Source organism: Vicugna pacos, chromosome 20, assembly GCF_048564905.1.
Source record: "Vicugna pacos chromosome 20, VicPac4, whole genome shotgun sequence".
In the NCBI taxonomy this organism is placed as follows: Eukaryota; Metazoa; Chordata; class Mammalia; order Artiodactyla; family Camelidae; genus Vicugna; species Vicugna pacos.
This window is the reverse complement of record NC_133006.1, coordinates 26,035,667-26,054,181: the sequence shown is the minus strand read 5'-3', so window position 1 is coordinate 26,054,181 and position 18,515 is coordinate 26,035,667. Positions and strand designations below refer to the sequence as shown.

The 18,515-nt window shown below is 38.5% G+C and overlaps 4 non-coding genes across 4 annotated transcripts; 1 reads left to right on the top strand and 3 right to left on the bottom strand.

Annotated features, from left to right (window-relative positions):
* Nucleotides 1-1,704: 1,704 nt before the first annotated feature.
* Nucleotides 1,705-1,811, bottom strand: TRNAL-CAA (transfer RNA leucine (anticodon CAA)). Its single transcript has 2 exons — nt 1,774-1,811; nt 1,705-1,750 (listed from the first exon to the last, which is right to left on the bottom strand). It is a non-coding gene; the product is annotated as a tRNA-Leu (tRNA).
* A 3,244-nt stretch (nt 1,812-5,055) lies between these two features.
* TRNAK-UUU (transfer RNA lysine (anticodon UUU)) lies at nt 5,056-5,128 on the top strand. The gene has a single exon. It is a non-coding gene; the product is annotated as a tRNA-Lys (tRNA).
* Nucleotides 5,129-10,772: 5,644 nt separating this feature from the next.
* Nucleotides 10,773-10,845, bottom strand: TRNAK-UUU (transfer RNA lysine (anticodon UUU)). The gene has a single exon. It is a non-coding gene; the product is annotated as a tRNA-Lys (tRNA).
* A 1,099-nt stretch (nt 10,846-11,944) lies between these two features.
* Nucleotides 11,945-12,016, bottom strand: TRNAM-CAU (transfer RNA methionine (anticodon CAU)). The gene has a single exon. It is a non-coding gene; the product is annotated as a tRNA-Met (tRNA).
* Nucleotides 12,017-18,515: the final 6,499 nt, after the last annotated feature.

Sequence of the window (18,515 nt, the reverse complement as noted above, 5' to 3'; positions counted from 1 at the left end):
AATTTAAAGAAAAACCAAGAAGGTACAAATGATGGCTTCTGTAGGAGTTCAGTCAGCATATCCTCAATTTGGACAAGGCACAGCTGCCCTGGGCTTTTGAATCTTGGCCTCATTTCACCACAACATGGCATCACTGGAGAGCAATGGTTTCTTTTTCCTTCACATACTTCAGGCATTGGTACTGTGTATTTGCAGAATCCCACTCAAAACCTTTCCTCATCCTGCTCAAGCAGTGCCAAAAATGTCTGAATAAATTTTAGTGACCACTTTTTCTAGGCAAGGAAGGAACCTCTTTGGGAGGATGGAGAAAGGAAAAAGTTAGTCTACGAGAACAAGAAGTAAAACAGAGGGAAATGGCTTTGCCTAAAAAAGGTTTAATAAAAAAAAGTTTTAAAATGTCTTTGCCCAGTTCTTCATCTGGAATAGTGAATTGTCACTGACAAAAATGAAAAAGTCCACAGAAATAACCATGACGTGGTTAGTTTAGGCTCTATTTTCTGACCAATCATCCATAGACCAAATAGTCACCCACACAGGCCAGTTCCAAGAGCCTAGATCAGCATGGAGTAGGGTGAAGAGCCACAAAAAAATAAATATAGCAAAACACAAAAGAGAATTGACAATATGAAAAACAGAACAATCTAGAGGATAGTAGAGGAGAATGACAAAAACAGAACTAAACTTTCAAAAAGAAGTAGGTAGAAAATGATACTTAAAAAGAAAAGCAAAGGAGATCCAACATATGAATTACTAGACTCATTACGAAAATTAAATTAAAAAAAGAACATATATTTAATAAGTAACATAAACTCTGGTAGGTAGAGCTACACTTAGAGGCAATGGGACCTGGGCAAACTTCCTTTTCTTTTTCTTCTTGTCTTTGCTAGCTTCCTTCCTTCCTTCTTTCCTTCCTTCCTTCCTTCCTTCCTTCCTTCCTTCCTTCCTTCCTTCCTTCCTTCCTTCCTTCTTCCCTTCCTTTCCCTTCCCTTCCCTTTCTTTCTTTCCGTCTCTCTTTCTTTCTTTTTTTTGGGGGGGTGGTGCAGGTCTTCTGTCTATAAAAACAATTTGATTTTAAAATCTCTTCTGGTTGTCCTAGTCCTTCTGTCTCTCATATCTCTCTTACCTTATGCCATTGAATATATTGCGTTCAACCTCTTCACTTCACAGCCCATAACCTTAGGCCAGCAGAGAGAAGTGATGGGAAAAGGTATGTAAGAAAGAGGAAGGCTAGCAGGTGAAAGAAAAAAAAAAAAAAGAAAAGAGGGTGAGGTGAGGGCAATGGAGAGGGAAAGACACGCAGGTTAAGAGGGGAAGAATACTCAAAACTTATCCTCACAGAACAGTTAAAATAATGAAAATAGAAATTTATAACCATCACCTCATATATATTTTAAGAGCTGCATATTAACACTGATATACTGGTGTAATTCCACGTAGATATTCATAAACATGTAATTTTTATCGAAAACAAGACAGAAAGAAAGAAAAGGAAAGGAGAGAGGGAAGGCAGGAAGGCAGGGAGTGAAGAGAGGAAAGACATCTAAATCGCACTGGTCTAAAACAGTTGTGGAAGTAATGGTGAAAGGATGAAATATGAGTGCTAAACGGGGGGAAAGGGTAAGATTTGGTAACTCTGCCTAAGAAGGCGGTTGTGAGTCATTCATAATAGTTGCAGAATTTGAGCGTGATAAGAACAAAACGCCATGTCAGAAGTGGGATTCGAACCCACGCCTCCTACTGGAGACCAGAAACCCCGAGTATGGGAAGTAGAAACTTGAGTCTGGCGCCTTAGACCACTCGGCCATCCTGACACGCTGGCTTAAGAGTGGGTATAATTTGCTGTTGTAATTAACAGCCAATGAGTTCCGTCTTACTTCTCAAACGCGTAGAGTAAAACACGAGCCATGAATGGATTGCAAAACGTTAAGAGGGGAAAAGACAATTTTTGGTGGAAGCTAGAGGCTGACGCTCTGGCACAAAGTTAAGGCAGCCCCAGAGCCCAGGAGCTGGAGGTATTGAGAAGATGCTCCCAATCAACCTCCCCCGAGCCCTCCCGCGCCGCGCTCCCTGCTTCCCAGGGGCCCGCCAGCCTCACGCCCCATGACGGGCCCCATGGTGTGGGAATTTCGCAATCATATACTTCCATTAAAATAATAAACAAACCTAATTACACCCCCGCCCCCCACCCCCAAAAGAAATCTATAACATAGCTTCCTGGAATTTGTATGAAAACCAGAGGTATTGGATCAGAGGTCACAAATGCAGTCAACCAAGTGACCTATGAGTGGTGTAAAACAAAAACTTCTTCCAAATAGGATGTTATTTATTAGATAGATCAAAGTTTGCTTTTTCACGTCTTTAAAGTGGAAAATACTGAGAGCTATGGTCCCATGGTAGAAGGAAGAGACATGAACTGATCAAAAAGAAGGCGTAGAAAAATTTAGTGACACAGTATTCACTGTTTACTTGAGTATGGATCAATAAACTCTAAATACTAATGAGGCTGGCAGGATAATCCTGATGGATCGAGAGTGTGTCCCATTTGCAGTACGGTCGACTTAATTTTTAAACTCCCACTCAGTTAAAATGAGTTTAAACTTAAACTCAGTTTTGCTTCATAATGTAAGGAAGACGAGGAGGTGTAGAGAGTATACACCAACTGGATTTGCTTGTATAAGAGCTTGCCAAAAAGGGTCACAAACAATTCTGAATAAAAATAGCTTCATTTTGTTCCAGCTATTCTGATCCAACCTCTCTGGGGGAGCCAGGGGTATGGCAATATTTGCTGCTTTCTTGACCTTCCCTTCCCAAGAATGTGACCTTTTGCTTTCCTATGGATAAAACTGACTCTGTTTATTTATTTATGTGTTTATTCACTTATTTATTTAACAATGCTTATTTAATGAATACTCAGATTCTGTAGTTGGGTCTGAAGATACAGAAGTGTAGCAGTGGGTGCAGGCAGGGACAACAAGTGTTGGTTTTATTCATTGTTGCAGCAAGGGAGAATGACCACCAGGGGAGCGGTGGAGTGTCTCAGAAACAGTGTTAGAAAAAACTGATTATGTGATTTGAATGCTGATTAGTGATTTAGGGGAGGATTTAAGGACATATGGCTTTGCACTGGTTTTTATACTGTTAGAAGGTAGTTGGATATTGTAATAAATATTATCTAAAGGGAGAATAGACTAGAGCAAACATTGAGCTGAAATTAGTTCAGAAACAACAGTCATTTATATTAAGTGGGAGCAGGAAATATTTAGTATCCTGTGGCTTGGACAATGTCCATGTTTTATTTATGCTTAGACATGATAATGGAGTTGTTTCTGTCTTAACCTACTAGAGAGGCCTTGTCTGATAGTGATGTTCTGGGAAATCGTTGATACTCAACAAAAAAACCATCAAGACTAGCAGTAAATACCAGGTCAACTACTCGATGTCCAGGGCTGCACTTCTCTATCTCATAATTAAAATATTCAGACAGCTAGATGGTGTAAAAGCCATAAAGAAACATTAAGCAAGGAAGAGATACGGGAGGTGAGGGAGATTTTTACAATGGTAAATAGTGTTATTATTGAAGGTCCCATTGAGAAGGTGGCATTTGAACAAAAGATCTGAAAGAATAAAAGGATCGAATCATGTGAATATCTGGGATAGATATTTTCAGGCACAGGGAATAGCAAGGACAAAGTTGATAAAATGGAATGAAAGGCAAAGAAATTTATGTAGCTAGGAGAGAAATTGTGCAACATATAATCTCATTACTTCACCAGTCTCCACTCTTTCCCAAATCAAGATTATTACCCCTTCCTGCCTACTATTCCATCCCTAGTCCTCACCTGATCTCTCATTCCAGCCTTCCTTTCACCTCTGATTTTTATCTTATCAGTGATCTTGAGAGTCAAGTTGCATGAAGCTCAGAGATAGAATGAGAGTGTTTATTTTATACATTACTTGGACATTGGAGGGGGGGAATCCTGCAGGTGTGATGGTTTGTTTTTTAGATCAAGTCCAAGTGATCTCTGATCCACATTTAGTAATGTCTAAATGTTATTCCTTGGGCATATAATTGTCATATTATGTTTAGTTCCTGAAATTCTGTGTGTAACTTATATTTTTTAAAAATGACATTTACACATACATTACTTCATAATGGTTAGTATGATGGGTACTGTATGACTTTTATGCATTATTTTTTTCCTATTTGGTAAGGATTGCATTTGTCTTCATAGAAAAAACAATAAATAATATCTTAAATGACAGAAGGGTTATTGACTCAGAAATAAGGAGTCCTGGGTTAGGCAGTCCTCACAGAACCAAGTGCTTCCTATCTTCCTCTTCTACCACTTATGTTTCTGAATTCTGTCCCCATGATCTCTCCACAGGTGCCCCCAAAGTATCTCTTGAGCCAGTAAACACTGAATGAACCACGAACAAAATTTCCTTAACAGGCAAGTCATTCCTGTCTTTGAATGAATTGACCCTCAAGATAAAATGTAGAGGAGAAAACCAGAGAAGGCTTTGGAATTTTCCCCCATAACCCTGAAGAACCCAGACGTCCCATTTCTGAAACTGCAGGGAAAATATTGAAGGGGGCAACCGGATTTGACTCCCCTGCATTGTGTCAAAGTTATAAACTTCATCTGCTTTCTCTATCTTTTCATTCTCTTGAGGATTCTCCTCAGTTACCTCGATTGTTCCTAAAAATGGTCATCTCTTCTGGGTGCCCCCACAGGTTGGTGAGGGATCCTGCAGGTCTGCTCTTCAAACAAATCTGAAGAGTAAATGTGATCTCCGAGGGTCCTTCTGGCCAGATGGGCGAATATCCTTCGGCAATAATTTTCATTCTTCCAGCAATTAAAAAGTGTGCTTAATGAATGTATAGTGCAGAGTTTAAACGATCTGCTTGGTGAGTAAATGACCCAAGTGATCGAGCTACACTTTTGGAAAACCCCAGTTGTTCCTGAACCCAGGAATTGTTTCAGCTTTTCCTGGGAATCGAAATTGCCAATGGGGTTTACTTATTTATAGGATGAATTAGCCCCCAAAGAGAGGGCCTGGATAGCTCAGTCGGTAGAGCATCAGACTTTTAATCTGAGGGTCCAGGGTTCAAGTCCCTGTTCAGGCGGCATACTCTCTGTTTTTTTTTGTTTTTGTTTTTTTTCTTAGCCACAAATAGAAAAGAAACCCTGGACTTTGGAAAAGAGCAAGGCACTGAGTTCTTTTATCAACTTGAAGAGAGGATGTGTCTTATTTAGTAAAGATTGGAGTAAGCAATGAGAAACCTCAGGAGAATCAAAAGGTAGGAATGGAGGGGGAGGGTGTAGCTCAACGGTAGAGTGCTCACTTAGCATGCATGACATCCTGGGTTCAATCCCCAGTACCCCCATTAAAATGAATAAACCTAATTACCCTACCCTTCAAAAAAGAGACAGGGGATTCAAGCTTGTTGCCCCATTCATGATTCTTTCTATATTTTCATAACTGGGGTTTCATAGGTTCTTCGGAGTCTACCCAGGGTCTTCAGAGTCAGAGACAAAAGAGAGGGTGACAGCCACTTCAAAGAATTTCCTTAATTGGAAAAAGCCATCTCCTTCAGAATCTCCTTTCTCAGTTTTCAGCTTGCGCCCTACTGTCACCTTCCTCCTCCTTTTCCCCATCTCTCCTCAGCATCCCCTCCTCCTTTTCCCTCTTCTCTGCTTTCTTCTCTATTATTTCTGATTTGCCACGTAAGCTTTTCCTTTCTGACTTATAAATACCAAGTGGAACCACTAATGCACTGCCTCAAATACCTGGAGGTTCCACAGTATTCCGAGTCCTCCTTGAAGATGTTTCACCACATCATATCTTGAGCTCCATTTCCTTCGACAGGAATAGCCTGGATTTTGAACAAGTAATATTCACAGCCACAGTCACATTCACATTTTTAAGCACCTTTGCAGAAGAGGGAAGGAAGTATTGAGGCAGACAGAGACAGACAACAAAAGATCTGGTGATGTTCCACAATAATATCAGTTTTTAAAACACTGAGAGTAATGAAAATTTAGATTCTTGGAACAGGACAAGAAATGGAGAGCAATGTGTTTGACTGTGTTTATATAAGCTCCGGAGGGTCTATTCATTCTTCTGAGATTATCAGTCCATGGTCTTCTTCTTGGAACACAGCTTTTGGGTTAAAGGATAATGTATAGGGAGTGGAGAGTGTTAGGGGCTGTTTAGCACAAAAGTAGTTGGGCAAGTTAAACAGAGATGAGGGCTTGCCAAATCAGAGTGAATGGGCAAAAAGTTTTAGCATCAGGAAACCATTTAGTGAGTTTCCTACACTTTCATTTGTACTGTGGTCATGTAAGAGAATAACCCTGTTTTTAGGCAATGCTTATTGACATATTTAGGAAGAAAGTAACAAAGTTTATGTGATGTACTTTAAATGATCCAGAAAAAAATATGATACACTAGAGAAAATGACAAAAACAAATGGGATAAAATGTTAAGACAAGGCGAATCTGGGTAAAGGGTGTTCCCTATTGTATTTTTATTTTTGCAGTCTTTTTAAGTTTGAAATTATTTCCAAATAAAAAATTTAAAAGTCCATTTTACTAAACATAATTGTGTAAATATCAAGAATCATCAGACTTTAAAAGTTTTGCTTACAAGTTCTGCAATTTTTACAAGTATTTGTCCAAATTTCAAAATATCCAAGTATAAAATATCCAAGTATATCCACATTGTATATATTTAGATGTACTGTATAACTTACATTGGCTAATACCTAATAACTTCAATGTTAATTATCATGCACTTCTTTTTTGACCAACACTATATAGGTTTTCATTTTTACATTTAAAAATTAAAGTACTTTAGCAAATTAGAGCTATGGAGGGTGTCAGTGCAAATGTCCGTATTTTTACATGAATTGAAACATTCTATCTCCACTGCACACTTTGGCATTCTGCAATGACTACATGATTTGGAGGAGAAACAAAGTTACTTTTGTTGTTGCTATGTAATGGGTAGTAACAATATGATATATGTTAGATCACTAGCAGGTTTCTTTTTTTTAAACGCTATACAAATAGTTTAAATTTTATATTAAATACAATAAAAATTTGAATATGTTAATAACACAATCAGAGTAACTAATGACAGAGAAATGACCAGTGGCTCCCAAACTTTGAGGCAAAATGAAATCACTTAGGAATTTTTTAAAAACCTACTGAAGCCTGTGACTCCCACCCCCAAGACATTATAATTTAACGAGGACAGGGTGCTACTCCTCCAACAGGTATTTTAGAAGCTCCGAGGCTATAAAAGTGCATCAAAATTTGGGGACCATTGAAAGCTTTCCAAGGGCTGTTCCTGCGCAAGCAACGTCTCCATCACCTGAAACAGTCTATAAATGAAAATTCTGTTTCAAGATCCTGGAATATTTCCAGAGCCAATGGGTACATTTTGAATCCCCGTGCCCTCGGTGACTTTTCCCAGAGAGAAGGCGGCCGTGGATTTCCATCAGAAGACCGTTGCTTGCCTGGTGAACGCACTGATAAACCAACATGGAGGAATTCGACTTAAAACAAAACAACAAAAAGAGATAGAAGCAGAAAGATTACCCACAAGATAACAACAACAACAAAAATAGGCAGAAGGGATTTCCTAGGTTAAAGTTCAAAACACAGTCTCCCCGTCGAGGAATCGAACCCCGGTCTCTCGCGTGATAGACGGGGATACTCACCACTATACTAACGAGGAAGGTACCGCTGCACCTTTAAAAGTATTTCTATTGGAGAGCCATTTACAGGTTGGGTCCTGAACTTTTTCTGGGTAGTGAATTCCTGGGAATTTCATAGATCTTCATAAAAAGAATCTGTTGTAAGATTCTATAAGATGGAATTCCCCATGTTACTTCGAAATTCTATTGACGACAGCACAAAATATTATAACATTATCATAAAAAGTTTTATCACTAATGGCAAAGAAGTGTTCATTAATAGCAAGAAATGCATTAAACTTAAAAAACAAAACCAAAAAAAAACTTCCTTCGCTCAAATAACTCACCTTCCTTTTCATCTCAAGTGTATTCATTATTTCAGATTTACTTCAAAGATCGCCTTCCCCTGGGATTTTTTCTCACACAAATGTGAGTTTCTAAGAACTTAATAAACTGTTGTAAAACTGTATATAAGCACTAGGGCACTATAATAGCAAGGACAATTTTACTAAAAATAAGGAGAAAATTGCCAACAAGCTTGCAGAACTATTTATCTGGCTTAACGTCTACTCATACTAGATGACAGAGAGGGATAGCCCTCCCAGATATTAAAACATACTCAAGACATCTATAATCAAAACATAGTGGTTCTCATAAATGAATAGACAAACAGATCAGTGTAATGGAATACAAAGTCCAAATCACAGAATAATATTTAATATATGATAAAGAATGCATTTCAAACCACAGGTACAAAGATAGACATTTTGATAAATAGCTCAGGAACAATGTGCTAGTCAATTAGAAACAGCTAAAATGAAATTCAAACCTCATGTCTTATCCAAGAATAAACTCCAAATGGATCAATAATCTGAATGTAAACATTGATGACTAGCAAGCATTAGCAAGAATCACATGTGAATTCCCTTGTAACCTGGATGTAGGAAGAATTTTTTAATTTTGACTTAAAATTCGAATATTATTTAAAATTTTGATATATTTAAGTACCTAGAAATGTTTACATTACAAAAAAAGTAAACAAACTCTAAAGACAACTCATAAATGGGTTTGGAGGAATGGAAGAGGAGGAGGGAGCATCTGCAATTTATATCACAGATAAAGGGTTACTATCTCTAAAATAGAAGAATAAAACTGTTTAGCTATTAATGAATCATTAACAATAGAAAGAAAAGGCCACAACTTTATAGTAAAATAGGCAAAAAGCAGTAATAGATAATGTTTAAAGGATATTAAAAATGGCCCTTATATGTACATCCAAACTTTCTAACAGATAAAGAAATGCAAATGGAAACCAAACTGAGATACCATTTTTCTGCCATCAGATTTGCAGAATTTAAAAAGTATGTCAAGGCTATGGGGAACAGGCACTCGTTTTTATTGCTTGTGGGAATGCAAATTGATACAACCTTTATGGGGGGAAATTTGGCTATATGTAACAAAATTACATATACATTCATCATTTCACCCAACAATCCCAATTCTAACATTTTACCCTGAAAATCTGCCCCCAACAAAATGAAAATATTCATGCTTATTTGTTTATTGCAGCATTGCTTGTAATTGCAAACACCCCAAGTGCTTAAACATAAGAAAATGGTTAAAAAGATTGTTACTTCCACACAATGGAGCACTTATGCAGCTGTTGGGGGGAAAAAAAAAAAGAACCGAGAAGATCTCTAAGAACTGACATGGAGTGACTTCTAAGATATATTGCTAAGTTTTTTTTTTTAAGTGCAAACAATATCTATAGCATACCACGTTTAGACTAAGAAGAGAAAAAAATTTTAAATATGTATTTGCTTGTTTATTCAAAAAGAGATAGAGGAAGGATAAACCAGAAACTGGTGAGACTGTTTACCTATAGAAGGAAGGTGGGAATGAGTTGAGAAAGATGGAGGGAAGGAAAGGGAAAGAATCAATGAGGAGAGTGACATTTCTTTGAGTATGTATTTTGAGGACATATCATAAGACTAAAAACAAAAATAAATTTTAACAAACATTGAATTCTCAGAAACTTCGTTTCACAGTGCCATGTGTGGGGCCAAATGGCGTCCTTTGAAATCCAATGAACCCCATTCCTGGGCTTGTAGATGTCTGCATGTGATCCCTCAACAGATAAAGTACATTCTTTACTGGGAGTGTTTGCCCTAACAAACTAATAGCCCTAGGTAATGCCTAATCGCAGAATAGCTCAGGCTAGTTCATTTCAGCACATGTCTCCACCTTATCAGAGGCATATTCCACCACCCTTCACAGACCCTAAACTTCTTTCCTCACCTACAGCTAATTACAACTTGTGTGGTACCTGATGTAACCCTCCCTAATAAAAAGTGCTCACACAGGTACCTCTCGTCTGTGTGGCAAGTTGTTGTTTATGACAGCGTAACCTAATAAACTCCTTCTCTATTTTCATTGTCTTTGGTAAATTCTTTTACCACCTGAGACACTGGCCCTTCTTGTCCCCCAACACCATGGTTTAACACACTGCCCACAGAAACCATGCACTAGAAGCCCATGATCAGGGTCTTTAACCATAATCTGAATCCCTTGATAATAGCCAGAGACTTTTTAAGTGTAAACACAAAAAAGACAGTTAAGACAATTTTAAAATTGTTTGAATATGGGTTTTTCAACCAGGGCCTTTTGCAAAGTGGCACAAATTTTCTAAGTAAGAAGAAATGGGTCCAAATAGTTGAGTACTTCAGAGACAAATTATTCGAAGTCATTGCTGTCTTACATTCTAATTGGGTCCACCCAAATTGCTTCCCTCCACTTCCAGATTAATGAATCGTTTCAAGGGATTTTTAAAATGCCTTACTTGTCAATAATTCTGTCACTAGTTTATTTTTATATGATGCCCGTTTCCAATTCCTCTTAGAAACTTGGGGGAAATGTTTCTGTTATTATTGGGAAAGAAAAATCAATGAAAAATTAGAACATAAACTACTTTAGTATCTGCATTGGCTATTAAGTACCCCCCCCCCCTTTCAGGGGCATTCTTAAATAGACTCTGTTACCTAGATTTAAGTAAGAAAGAAGGACACATTGCCTGAACAGGGACTTGAACCCTGGACCCTCAGATTAAAAGTCTGATGCTCTACCGACTGAGCTACCCAGGCTCTGTAAGAGAGATTATAATCCAGTACATAAAATGAATAGAACAGCATAAATGCTAGTGATAGTTATGATTTTGGAGATTACTAGGATCTTCCAGAGGCACTAATTTCGTGCCCCTGTCCCCATGCTGCTACTGACCTAGACTGTATTGAGCATTCCATTTAACCTCCAAATTGTTTCCTCCTTGCACAGACGATTATCATGCAGCATTTATTGCAGGGAGCAGGGTGGGGGGGCGGGGAATCATGTTCAGAGTACGGGTGGGATCCACTGGGGAGGGAATATTGCAGCAGTTAATGATGTCAGACAGCCCTTAGAGGCCTCACCTACTCGTTAGAAGAGGCTTTAGAGAGGGCGAGCTGGCTGCTTCATCAGTTTACCGAGTACCCATTTCACTAATAGCTTCAGTAAGTGGGAAGACCTTCAGGAGAATCAGAAATTGGGTAAAGAATGACAATTATGACACAAGGAAGAGGTTCATTTCCCGTTGTTTCCTCCAGTGTTTTCTTTCAGAGTTGAGGTTTCCTGGAATTCTAATGCCAGAGCAAGAAACAAACATTACACCCACTTCGAAGTGGGGCTTCCGTCCAGGAAACTAACTCCCTGAAACCCCACTTCTCCAGAATTTTTGCACATTTCATTTTTCAGCACGCCCACTTTTCCTCACCATTCCTCCATACTCCCTTTCTTCACCCTTTCCCCAATCTCCTTTTCCGCTCTTCTCTCTGCTTCATCTCTTCAACCTCCCATTTGCCAGTTTGGGGAGTCCACATTTATCCCTGTTCTATTTTACTTTTCAACTCCACATTTTGTTTTGCTTTCCATTTTATTTAAAGACAGTAAGGACCAGACAGATGAAACAACATTCACTGCATGTCTCAGTAGGTCTTCACTCAAGACACATTTTTGATATAGGGTGATTTTCATCAATATCCAAAAGAAAACAAGAAATGTAAGTCAATAGTGTCACTGTTATGAGTACTTCAGCTTGCTTGCCTTCGCCTGGTGTTCTTGTGGGAATCTTGGAAATTAATCTTGGAAATTAATGAAGAGAACAATGTGTGTTGGCCCAACGTTGTGGGGAGAAAAGAACAGCGATTGTAGCAGAGGATGGTTTCGATCCATCGACCTCTGGGTTATGGGCCCAGCACGCTTCCGCTGCGCCACTCTGCTCCTGTCTCTCTGGAACTTTCTTGTATCTTGTTCTCTTATTAATGTGTATACATTTTAAAAGCATGTGCAAGTCTATCAATCCTCCCTCTCTTCTTTTCCCTGCTCAACTTTTCTAACACCTCCGTCTTTCATTCTGAGTCTGCTCCACCAGGATCGCTGCCAACAAGCAAATCTCTTAGGCTTCTGCGCCTTTGAAACCTACTCAAGAAAACGAAAGCTCTGAAAGCCTTTCTTAGGAACCCAGTATTCAACCCGTTAGGGTCTCCCATCGTGATTTCTAAGGATGGATTTAGAACTCAGGCTTTTTTTTCCCCCCCTGCTCCCCTTACCGCGCGCTTACGGACTCTGAAGTTGGGACGCCTTGGCTTCTCCTCATCAATGGCAAGGCCGAGGACAGGGTAGGCGCGCTGCATGGTCGTGCCCCTGGAGAAACTGAAGACCTGGCGGAAGAGAAGGAAAAGCAGATACTTTTGAGAACCATCATTCGCAGGGTTGGGGAAGACGTGGAGACTGCACACCGACTCACAGGAGTTCAGTGCTCTGTTTCCTCCACCACGAGGAAATTTCCTTCACAAGATTGTACCGGGCATTTCTATTAACATGGAGAGAGAGAGAGAGAGAGACAGAGACAGACAGAGACAGTTAGTTGACCACTTGGTCTATGGACGTTGGATCAGAAAACAGAGGCTCAGATTGCTTTCTAGTTATGTCTGTGGACCCGTTTTTGTCAGCGAAGCCTGGTTCTTCCAGGCAAGGAATTCTCCAAAGCCGTTTTAAAACTTCCATCTCTTCATTTCTTAGGTAGCACCCTTTCCCTCAACTTCTTTTTGTTGCTTTCACAAATTCTCTCTTCTTTCTCCCACCTTCCAAGAATACTCCTAGAGCATCCTTGAAAAAGCAGCTACCTCTTACTCAGAAGTATTTGAAGCCTTCTCTCAGTTTGCACAGGTCATTTTTCTTTTCCTTCTCTAGGCACTTGGCCTTACAGTTATTAAAGCCCAAGGTGATCTTCCCTGACTGGAATTTTTGTTCACACCTGAGCCCACAGCCACCTGCAGCCTCCTTATTTAAAACCAGACTCGGTTTTCAGCTTCATGGTTACATGCCACATTTGTTTGTATGATTTGGATTGCTCTAACATTAAAAAAAAAAAGTAGAGATCAAAGGTGCTATTTAAGTGGATTTTTACAAAGACAGGTTATCAATATTCCAAACTCCTTAAGAACCAGAAATCATCATTTTCCAAGGTTAGAGAGAACTTGAGTTTCTTGAGATAAACCTAGCCACCAATATTCAAGATCCAGGAATCTCTGAAGGTACATTAACAGAATAAAAAGACCACTTTCAGAAAAAAGAATCATTGGCCATGGTCTTGTAGACTAGTAACTTTTAGTCCTAAGTGAGTTCTCCCCCTAGGAAAGCATTGAAAGGAAGGTTTGGAAATTCGACCCATTTGGGGTCCAGGCACTGACGTTCTTAGTGGCCTTTTAGAAAATTCTTCAAAGACTCACTGCAAATGTTCTTATTCCAGCAAAGCAACCTGAATCCTTGAGAACCACTCCCTCTTTGTGGGCATTTAATATTTCATTTCTTTTTGTACTAAGGATTGAACCCAGTACCTCATGCATGCTAAGAACATACTCTACCACGAGCTATACCCTCCCCTTCATTTCTACTGCTTGCTCCTTACTGTTCCATCTTTAGATTCAAAATTATCTTTCCATTTCTATTTATCTGTTTACAGTTCTTATTTAAAAGGCCCATGTTGCAGTCACAGTTCAGCTATAGCTTGTAGTTGCTAAAGGAGCTGCAGGTGAACTTTCATCACCAGAGGGACCAAGTCAGTATCTCTTCCACAAGGTTCTATATATGATTTATGCTCCTCAAAAGGGCCAGCTTTATGGGACCTACACAGTCATACAAGTCACTGCCCCCACACCCGCCCTCAGAAGGATCCTGCTCTTGGGGTTTAATGTTCTGCAATTGCTCTCTTGAAATTCCCAACAGTTTTACCTTTACATATGTTTTGTGAGGTTCAGTAGGACCTGGAACATGTGCAGGTGTAAGGCTTTAGTTGGAGCCTCACAGGTCCTGCCTCCCAGACATGGGTTTTCAGCAGCCAATTAACCCTGTGGCTGAGAACTGCCCTGCTCTCCTACCGCGCCTACCCCTACACCTGCTTCCAGCAGTAAGCCCCCTGGGAGGTCTAGGGAAGAGGGGTCAGGGTCCAGTGGCCTAACCCTTGTGTCTCTTGGGGTGTGCTATAGTCTGCTGTCCCCGCCCCAGGCTAGCAGCCTGGCAGTGCCAGGGTAAGTCGGGTGGGAGTCTTAGTGGGAGTGATACTCTAGCCCACACTCATATAGGTATATTTTCATAATTTTAACAGCGCTTTCTTCCTGCTTTTTGAACAAGCGGCCCTCATTTTCATTTTTCATTGGGTCGTGTAAATTATGTCGCTGCTCCTGCTCCCCAGATTTCCATAGTGACTGGTTCTCTTTCCTGTAACCCTACCTTCTTTACTATCTTGCTCTCACCTTTGAAAAGGCAGGTCCTGAATCTGCAAAGAGGGAGCCAGATGTATTCAGGGGAAGAATGCTGAAACTTTATTTTGAAATCCCATTGGTTAGCAGTGCTTATACACACCCCTGTAGTACTCCCTCAGCAGATTTTTTTTAAATGTGGTTATCTGAATTGAATTGTACTGAACTGACCTTAAAGTGAATTTCATTTTGGGGGGAGATAAAATGTAAACATTTAAAGGCTACCAATGAAGACTATCTTTAAGGACTTTTAAATAAAAGGGAAAAATCCAATTATAGTGACAAAGATTGGCAACTTTGATCATATTAAAATTAAAAACTTTTCATTTAAAATATTGCATGTCATTTAACACTCAAAGAAGGAGCTAAATAAAAAATTAGATACAAATGAAGAAAGGAAAAGTAGAAAAAATATAGGTGAATATTCTAGAATCAATGAAACAGAGATTTACATGGAAAATAAAAAAGATTAGTTTTTTTTAAAAAGCAAGAAAAAGTAGATTAAAAGTTCCAAACAAAAAATAGAAAAAAATAGGTTAGAAATTTACCTTGACTACAGAATCACCCATTGATTTTTTTGTAGTTTGACTATAGATTTTGGAATTAAGATATCACATAATAGGTATTCTTCCTGTTAGTAGGAAAAGATAACAACATGTCTCTTTAAAGAGCAAAAAAACATTAATTTCCCCAGAGTTAGATGTTAAAAGGGAACAGAATATACCACCCCCAAACACACCGCTTTGGCAGGTGAATTGTACTGAAGGCAATTAAGACCTAACAGACTCAGGAAAAATTTTAACTACCTACCTTAACTAACTAAAAGAAGTTAGATAGGAGGCCTGTACTAGAAAAAGAGCTATTACTAGGTATAATTTTGTTTTTAAGCTGAAAGACCTACCTGTATGGTAGGACCAAATTCTAATTACCAAATATCTGCTCTTCTTATTGTCCTGTGAATTATTCTCCTCTCTTTTGAAGCCCTAGTCCCCTATCCCATTCCTTAGCTCAGGATGGCATATAAGCCTCCATTGGCCAATTTGCCCTTGAGTCCCATATCTTTGGGATTCCCGTATGTACAAAATTAGTTTTTTCCTGTTAATTGTTCATGTCAACTTAATTATTAGATTAACCAAAGAGCCTAGAAAGAAGAAGGGAAAATTTTCTGCATAGTATAGTCGAACCTCCTATCCCTGGGTTCACATCAGCAAATTCAACCAAACTCAGCTCAAAAATATTTTTAAAAAATTTTTTTCAGGGAGTTTCAAAAAGTAAAATTGACATTTGCCATGTGTTGGCAACTACTTACATAACATTTACATTGTTTTGGTGTTATAAGCAATTTAGGGATCATTTGAATTATATGGAAGGTAATGCATAGGTAATATGCAAATACTATGCTATTTTATATGAAGGACTTGAGCATCCTCAGATTTTGGTACCCTTGGGTGTCCTGGAACCAATCCTTCTCACCCCCACACTGCAGAGGATACTGAGGGGCAAGTGTAAATAGTTGTAAATATGATGTAAATGCTATGTAAGTAGTTGCCAGTGCAGTGCAAATTTAGCTTTTTGGAAATTTCTGGAATTTTTTGAATATTTTTTATCTGAGTTGTTCAAATTTTGGAATGCAGCACCTGGGGATATGGAGGGTCAACTTTATCTCCTGGGAGTGGAGCCCAGGAATCTGTACTTTAACAGTCACTTCAGGTGATTCTTATGTATGTTAAACCTTTTAAATAAGAATCTGCATTTTAACCAGATTCTCAGGTGATTTGTAAGCTCATTAAAGTGAGAAAAGCACTGGCCTAGAGGACTTAAAAGAAAACAAGAAAAGGTTACTGCTCCAAGATGCTTCAAGGAATTTAACTTAGATGTGGAGATACTAACTCCACGTTATATATTTATTTCAGAATGTGTTCTCTTTTCAAGTCAATTTCTAACTACCTTGAGTAAGTGGGACTCACTTGCAGAAGAGTCTTTATTCAATTGATTTCTGGCTTATGAGGAAATTCCATGAGTTTGTGACTTTGTGACTTTGTGAAAACAACATCCATCACTGACTAACTTTTTATGTTCTAAGGGGCCCCCGTCTCTGTTCAGGGGCTCTTAAAACTTCTTTCAAGTGCACACATGTAGTTTGCAGGAAATGTATTTTTACTGCTCTTTATCCTAACAGGTAAGTGAAGCTTACAAATGAAAGCTTCAAGAAGCCCCCTGAAGGGATTAATGTGGAGTTAGTTACTTCAGTCAAACTGTGGAGTCTTTAGTGACCTTGACTATCTCTCTGGTCTGCCAGATTTTGACCATTTAAATTGACCTGCACATTGTATTGGGCTTGAGAAATAAAAATCACATACCTTCTGGAGAGCCTGCTGATTTTGAATTCCCTTTATACTACACAATCTGATATTTTAAGTAATTAAGTAGGGAGGGGTAGATGAAAGACTCAGAACAAAAGCAGAATAATACATTTGTTTTTATTCGTCTTGGAAACATAAGAATCCATTAGAAAGCATGTAAATGGAGGAAAGCATAAAGACTTTAAAATGTTCCACCTGACTACAGCACTGAAATTAAATACATAACCCCTCAGTTTTACAAATAGGTAAAATAAGATGAGAGTCAGAACTAAGTGATCTGATCAAACATGCGTTCAACTCCACTAACAGTCTCCTAATTAGCTTATTGTTAATCTATATATATATAAGGTGTCATATATGTCAGGAAAACTTGTCAAAGATTTAAAAATGGACAACATAAATGACTGGGACCTTGCTTTAGTGAAGTGTTAGGCATTGTCTAGCAGACCATCCAGGAATTATATGACTTTATAGGAGCATGCACATTTTTCTATCCATTAGGCTATTCTAGAGCTCTATGGTGGTAGAAGTTAAGTCATAGAAAAGTGATAATAATGCGAATGATTCATGTCTACATCAATGCAAAGGAATTTGTTCAGTTGAGACACAATTTTCGCCCAGTAGAAGAAATAATTCCAGTCTTAAGTTTTATTGCTCTGTATGATATTAACCAACTTTGCTTCTATTAGCAAATCTATTTCAGCCTTTTTGATTGTGTTTTGTTAGTTCTTCATTTTCTCCTTTGAAGCAGTTTTATCAGCTTACTGCTAATCAGTGAAATATATGAAATCTTTGACACTGTATTCATATTATATTTGTTTGAAAGTCAAGTTTTCAGCCTTTCATTTGACTGATAACACCAATATGTTTGGAGAGCTCAAAAGAGAAAGAGAAAAGTCCTGACTGGGATGTCAAGGGCTGAATGACAGAGCACATGACCAAGGAGAAAGGAGAGCTGTTATGTTTGAAAGGTTATTAATTGGCAGAAAAGGAGGGTTCAGAGCACATCTTCTAAGTGTTTGGAAGGAAGAACACCATAGCTCAAAAAAGCAGTGAAGCAGGAAATTTCAGTTGTTGCAACACCATCTAAATGCCAGAGATTGTATATAGAAATGTGAAGGTGAATGAGCAATTGATACTTGTCACAGTTTGCTAAGGAAATTGCCTACATAAATTCTTTTTAATACCTAAAGAATCCTGAGATTGGGATTTCCTCCTAAATTTAGAGATAAAGGAAATGTTCACAGATTGTCAAAATAATATAAAACATCACACATCACACTTTTATGTAATGAAGCTTGAATTCAAACATACACATCTGATTCCAGATGCTTACCTTTTCTACTGTTTTGCATTGCTTTTAAAAGAGTATTTTAGGTTCCTATATGAAGACCAAAACCAAACCAAAACAAACCAAACCAAACCAAAACAAAACAAAACACAAAAAACAAAAAAACAGAAAAACTCACCCCTGATTGCTGTGCACACAAAATAGGATTTTTCAATAGTTTTTTGCCAGTTCTTGCATATGTATTTGGATTGTCCTCTGTAGGAAATGAGAAGTTTCTGATGATTATTAATTTGGGGGACTAACTA